Consider the following 7,500-nt stretch of genomic DNA (forward strand, 5'->3'; position numbering starts at 1 on the left):
TCCCTGCCCAGGTCTCTATCCTTCCAGCAATGCTTTGTAGTTGGACAGATGGCCCAGCCAGTGTGGGAAGGCCCCTTTGTGGAGTTGTGGTTCAGTGCCTTTTGTGGCCCATCAAGTTTTAGAGTATGGGAAATATTTTACTTTGAAAAATAAGTCATTTCTTTTGTCTTGTATTATTATTATTATTATTATTATTATTATTATTATTATTATTATTATTATTACTATTATTATTATAATTATTATTATTATTATCATCATCATCATTCTCATCATTATCATCCTCATCATTATTTTAATAATTTTATAATTCTTTCATTTTTTATTATATATATATATTTTTTTTTGAGAAGAAATGCTCTACTCACCTTTTATCTATTTTAATTTGTCAACAAATATTCAGTGCAGTAGCTACACTTGTGCAGACAACAATGTCAAAGGCAGAAGTGGATTTTAAAACTGTGCATAAACCACTTGCAGACTTAAGTAGTGGTACCCTGATCTCGCAGAAGACATTCAAAGCAGTGTTTTTATTCATTGAATCATTAAATGAGACAACCTATGTAACCCTCATTGGAGGTGAAGAAGGGCAGGAGGGAGTGTGTTTTTAGTAATATTAAGTAGGTGAAGGTACATTGGTCCTGGAGAGGAAAGCATTCAGTAGCTTGCATGTGCACATCAGATGATGGTGTTAACAGTGTGGGTAAGTAATGAGATGCCAGCTTTAGGAAAATAAAAGAGAGAGAGAAAAGGTTGGCTCTCCAATTTATGGTTGTGTGGTGCTGAAAATAGGCATACGACTTATTTCTTTTATTTTATTTTTTTCTTGTTTCCATATGTACTTACCAGACCTTTTATATATACACATATATATATATATATATATATATATATATATATATATATATATATATATATATATATATATATAGATATATAGATATAGATATAGATATAGATATATTTGATTTTTTACTTTGTGTTTTTTTCCCTTTTATAGTGTTCCTGTGTTCCTAAGTTCAATAATGCATAATGATGTGAGAGGAAAAATTTGTATGTTAAATTTTGATTAAGATTCAAAGATAACTCCTTCTGTGAAGGATGAGAGTTCAAGATTTTTATCGCCTAAAAAAAATGTCACATACATATTAAATACCCTTTAGCTATTTTTTGTTCAGTTTTTAAGCCATTTTGGTGTTGAAAGGTTGCACATAGTTATATTTTTAATTGCCTTGTTGCACCAGGACAGATATGAAACAAGAAAAAAAAAGTTCTCTTTATATATATGTAATTTTTATTCTTTTCTTTTCTTTTTTTCTTTTTTTTTCTTTTGTTTTTGGAAAGGAAGTACTTGAGCTGCTTCTCATAACAGCTTAATAGTTTCAGGGAAACTGTATTTTATTTGGCCATCAAATGGATAAGTAAATAAATGATCTCAGGTGGAAAAAGGATTGTTAGGATGAGAGGCCCATTACAGACACAGGGAATTTCAGCCTTGTAGACTTGCTTGAAGCACCGCCTTTGAACTTCATTTTTTTTCAACTCAAGCAGTGGCTTTTTATGAATTTAATTCCTGTGTGTCGGCAGTAAGTCATCCTAGAACCTAGTGGGCTTTCGTAAAAAACATTTCTCTTGTTTTGCGTATGTGTTTCGACTTCTCTTTGAAAGGATCACAAACTAAAGTACAAATCTTAGCACATCCATGTAAATTATGTTATTTGGTGAAAGAGAGCATGAGTAAAGCATGTGTAAAGTTTAAAAAAATGAGTGGTAATACATTCAACACAGGGGACTTGAAATTAACAACTTTTTTTGCTTTATTTATTTGGCTTACAGTATCAGAGTAATTTTAAATCTGCACATGGCATTTCAGATTTGCCCAAAAACAAAAAAGAAGAGAGAGAGTGAAAAATACATGATGCACAAAACATATTTTCTCTGCAATAACTTTTACTATGGTTTTCAGTATATTTATTGCATTTTAATGGGACCACTTCTGTACCTTAAATTTTTAGGCTATCATTTGATAAGTTAACCCCTTTTGGATAAGAGAAAACGGAAAGTTTCCTTTGTATATTAAAAACTTCTATTTCCCTTAGGCAGCTTTGCTATGTAGAAAACTGCCATCATCACTATGTACCTAACAAGACTGATATTACAGGGGAGGGAGACACAGTGTCATCTGTTCTGCATTTATGCTAGCTGTTGTTGATGCCTTATACCTGACCTCTGGGGCTGTATGTGACCACTGTTATTCTCTTGTGTTTTTATTTATTTTATTCTTATTTGTAGTGTTTCTTTGGTCTTTTTCTTTTTTTACTTATAATACATGTATTGTATGGCATGTAGTGTGTTCAGATCAGTCGCACACATTTTTCTGTGGGACACACCAGTCTTTTTATACAATACACCTATCATAAGTCTTTATCATATGGGATAGCTTATAAGTTTCCCTTTTTTTATCATAGCAAATAAACCCTCCCTAGTCTTGTTGCAGGTCATGCACCAGAAAATTTGCCTAGAAGTTGCTCAAAGTGGAAATGTATGAGATCTCATCACATTATTTGTATCAGGGCATGAAGTTTTATTTTAATTTTAATTCTTCAGAACTTCTTTATGGTGTTGAGAACAGATATGGAACAAGTCCAATCAGCAAATAAACTTTTAACCATCCTTTTTCATGTCTTGCATACCAAATGTTAGAATAGAAAATGCAAAACCAAAAAGAAAAATGGTAAATTCGCATTATTGTTAAATAGAGAGATTAGTAAGACAAGTTGTGGTGTCTTTTCCAAGCTTAAGTTGCTGTGTTGCTGAAGATTTTAAAAAAATGAAATTATAAAAATATAAAAGTGTTTAGAAAACAAATATAAAAAAGTATCGGAAAGAACACTCCAGTAATGAAGAAGAAGAGAGAAGAAGAAAAAAAAAAAGCGAGGAAGGTCCCCCCCCCTCCCCCCTCTTATAGTCTGTCCACATTGTGGCCATTCAGCCCCAGGGACAGTCTCGTGTAAAGCCTGGCTTGTTCTCTTTGACAGTTGACAAAAAATAAAAAATAAAAAATAAAAAAATAAAAGCCTGTACAGTTCGAGGAAGTTTTGTAATATACAGATATATTTTTCATTGTATAATTATTATTGTAACTATTCGTAAATAAAGGAAAGAAAGGTGGAGTTTGTTTCATTTGTTGTTGACCTTGGGCTTTTTCTTATGACAATTGTTATATAATACTCTATCTTGGTTAGCATCTATGAAAAAAAATAAATTAATAAAAATAAAGATAGGGTTAAAAAAAGAATAAATGAATAGATAAAAGATAGTGTCTTTAGCCCATTAAGCCATTGTTATTTAATAGCACCCCCTTCCATCCCATGTTATTGTGTGAAGGGGTTTAGAGGATGGGAGCTAGGCCCAATGTTGATCACCCCAAACTTGGGCCTCAGTCCGTGGCCCTGAAAAGGTTCAGGGTCTGGACTCACGTAGAATGAGGTCTAGTTTGAATCTTAGAACTGCTACCTCAGATTTGAGCTTCTAGGCAGGGCAGCTCCTATAAAATATATTATGGGAGCCACCATATTGGCGCATGTGCATGGCTGAGCAGAGCAATTTGGACGGTCATGACCAAGTTGGGCGCATAAAGGGCAGCAGGCTCTGGAGTGAGAGTGTTTGGCTGGATGCCCAAAACACTAACATTTCTGACATTGATGGGGAAGAGGTCGATGTGGTCAAATAGGGCAGGACACTCTACCAATATAAATTTCAAGGTGAAGGTCGTGTCTACAGAAGCTAATCTAGGGAATATTAGTGAAGGTTCATATAGTGTAGTGCTGGACTGCCACTGCATCATAGTCTAAGAGGCTTGTGAGCAAGTCGTTTTCACAGTCTGACGAGTTGGACAATCAATCAGAGATGGAAACATTTCCTGTACAAGTATTAAGGGAGGAGTGGGGTTGGGCAGGAATAGGTTTGCCAGTGAGGTCAGTCAGGGTAGATAGTACACATGCTTGGGACACAGATGCAACTGTGACAAGGTGTGTACAATTGGAACGACTGCGAAAGGAAATTTTGCCTACCTATTTTTGAAGACATTGTTGGAAGAGAAGGATATTGACAGAGTACAGGGCTGTAGGGGGAATCACAAGGAATCAATCCCAATAAGGGTACTCAAAAGGTTTGCATAGGTGGAAGCAGTAGAAGGACGAGGGTGGGAGGAAGATGAAGAGAAATAGTACTGTTGGGGGGAGGACAATAAGGGTAGACAATGAAGAAGACTATGCAGTGTAAGATGGAGTGGAGGATGTTGGGAGAGATGAGGGGGTGTATTCTAGAAGTTGAGTAATGACCTGGGTGGATGATTAGGAATGGATTGAGTTGACAGCAAACATAAAATAAGTGGTATAAATATCAGTGGTCGGAGCCGTGGTCAAAGGAGAGGCTGAGATTGAAAAAACAATGAAATCAAATTAAGGTAGGCTAATTGATGAAGGGGTAAAACTTAAGGCCCCTATTAAGGAAAAAAAATCTTCATTATTGGTCATAGAGAGACTGAAATAAATAAGGAAGAGGAAACGGTCTACGGGGTAAGGGCTAGGTGATTAACCAAGGGAATATCGTTCCCATGGCTCCTGGAGGCTGTTCATGACTGTCACAAAGGCAGCCTTTCATCCATGACTCTTACACAGTAGGAAGTGAACAGAAGAAGGGGATGAAGAAGAGAAGGAAAAGTAAAAGGGGAGAAGAAAAGATCATGCAAAACTAATTGAGGTGAGGGCTTAGGTACAAGGTAGCGGTGATCCCTTGCATTAGGCCCTAGTCTCCACCTCTTAAGCCCCCCACAACAACAATGAGCAAGTGATTAAGGGGGTCTCAAGAGGCAAGGGCTAAACAAAAATGGGAATATTGTACCCATGGCTCCCCCAGGCCATTCATAACTGGCACAAAGACATGGGTCTCACACCTTAGGAAGTGGATAGTTTAAGGGGTTAGAGAAGAGAAAGAAACAAAAAGGGGAAGGTGGGAAAGACTGCAAAATTAGTTGAGTCGAAGGCTGATGACCATGGCAGGGGTGATCCCCAAGATTGAGTCTGTCTCCATCTCCTAAGCCCCCCCCCCCCCCCCCCCCCCCCGAAACAATGGGCATGGAATTAGAAGGGGGACCTTATAAGGGACATTGAGGCTTGTCCCATTATCAACTAGCCCCACTGACTTTTACTTTTCCAGTTCCCAACCCCTGGTTCTCCTTTGATCATAATGCTGAGCACTGCTACTACTACCCCCTCCTTGATACCTGCTGTCACCTCAGTCCATTCCAGGTCACTCACCAAGGTCATTACTCAACCTTCAGAAACATTCCTTCCTCTCCCAGTATCCCCCACTCCATCTCTTCCTCTAGTCTTCTTTTTCTACCCTTTCCTCCCTTATTACAACTCTTCCTCCTTATTGTCTGCCTCTCTACAGTTCTACCTCACTCAACTCCACTCTCTCTTCCTCCAGTCCTTATCCTACTACTTCTACATCTACAAATCTTTTGAGTGCTCTTTTTAACACAGCCATGTGGGTTGATTTTTTGTGATCCCCCTACTGCTCCTTACTCTTCCAACAATGTCTTTGACTGACTTCACTGGCAAACCTATTCCTGCCCAGCCTCACTCCTCCCTTAATACTTGTCTCCCTGGCTGATTGCCCTGTCTATGATAAAGACTAATCAGACTGGAAACGACTTACTTACCTGTTTCCTTGCCTATACAGACCAATATATGTATACATATTTACATACATACATATGCATATATACATACATATATATATACATATATATATGCATACATGCATATATATATATATATATATATATATATATGTATATATATGCATGTATGCATATATATATGTATATATATATGCATATGTATGTATGTAAATATGTATACATAAATTGGTCTGTATAGCCAAGGAAACAGGTAAGTAAGTCGTTTCCAGCATTTATATATATATCCGGCAATTCAAGGAAAGGTGAAATCAGGTAAGGTCACAAGGGCTACTAATTGACTCCTTTGTGGCTAAGCACTTGCATAGCCATCTATATGCAGAGCCATTTCGCAAAAAAATTCTAAAATGGGCACAGCATTTTCCAGGTAGTATAACATTTAGTGGCAGACAAAGTTTCTTTTGGAGATGATCATCAAATATGATGCTTTCCAATCTATTGAGAAAGTGCAATAGGATGCTGTGTGAAGTAAATCTGAAAATATTTACATATAACAGGGATTAAAACACAAAAAAAGTCAAAACATATTTTATTACCTCATGCAACCATCTATGAACACTTCAATAGACAGCATATATAAAAGATTGTTAAAAAAGGATTTGCAATATAAATCCAACTATATATATTCTAACATCTTTAGCCCACATGGGAATAGGTAAAGTTTGCATTGAGAATGCACTAATACAATTAGTAATGAGTATACTAAATGCAGTCCTTTATCATATTATGCTAGAAAGTCACCTGATCCAATGGCCATATATGGCAAAAATACATGTTATGTGCACTCAATTTTAGTTTGTGGTTACACATAGATGGCTCCACATATGCTTCATGTATCAGTCCTAACTATCTCAACTGCCCCTCCTTTTCCTTGATCAAATAATCATAGAGGCAATAATCATAATGACAGTATCATAATTAATAGCATTAGAAAAAAAATCTATGAATACAAGGAATGGGTGAAATCAAGTGCAGGAACTAGGGCCTACTAAATGGCTGAGCACTTGTGGAGCCAATTGTGTGCAACAAAATTCACAAAAAAAAAAACTAGTGGGCAGTACATAACCTTGGGGTTTATGGGTTAAACAATAACACTGAGGGGAAAAAAATGATAATGCAATATAAAATGCATAGTTGAATATAAAAAGTTTAACATAAAATCCAGAAGGCAAATCTTAAAATAGAGATTTATTATTTTAAAGATTATAAAGCATTCCTTATCTTCATGGGATATAGAAATCTGCCTGGGTGTGTGGAAGACAGCTAGAAAGGATCTTGAGTACTGATGAACTTTACTAGTAAATAATGATTTATCTGTAGTTAGCTTTTAATACTTTAACCTCTGAAATCTTGAATTTTCATGAATGCTACAGTTCAGTTTGGTATATTTAAATGGTTATGCAGTTTTTAGCTGTAAGATAGCTCCAAATATTCATGGTGATATACACAAAACAAAATGTTACCAAAAAATATAGTTTATAAATACTGATATATTACAAGCTTTCCTGAGACATAATTCATCACCTTTAAAACTAATCTTTTCTATATATTACTAAAATGGTGGTACTTTATCAGTCTTATCTACATAAGTCAACTAAATAAGAATATTCACAGCCATGAACATTTTAAAAATCTTCCACATTTTACATAATGACAAACAATAATTGGTCCCTAGTAAACTAAGTTCCTGTGACAAGTTCTGTCTTTTGGCATAAAAGTTCTCTTACTTGTAT

General features: G+C 35.8%; 1 protein-coding gene across 5 annotated transcripts in view; it reads right to left on the reverse strand.

Moving 5' to 3' along the window:
• Positions 1-6,279: 6,279 nt before the first annotated feature.
• Positions 6,280-7,500, reverse strand: part of LOC125046031 — a 14,509-nt gene continuing 13,288 nt past the window's right edge. For all 5 annotated transcript variants that reach the window (XM_047643627.1, XM_047643625.1, XM_047643626.1 and 2 more), the window contains exon 5: positions 6,280-7,500. This exon is cut by the window's right edge and continues 493 nt beyond it. The gene's annotated coding sequence lies outside the window, so the exon portion shown is untranslated.

Source organism: Penaeus chinensis, chromosome 38, assembly GCF_019202785.1.
Source record: "Penaeus chinensis breed Huanghai No. 1 chromosome 38, ASM1920278v2, whole genome shotgun sequence".
NCBI classification, from domain to species: Eukaryota; Metazoa; Arthropoda; class Malacostraca; order Decapoda; family Penaeidae; genus Penaeus; species Penaeus chinensis.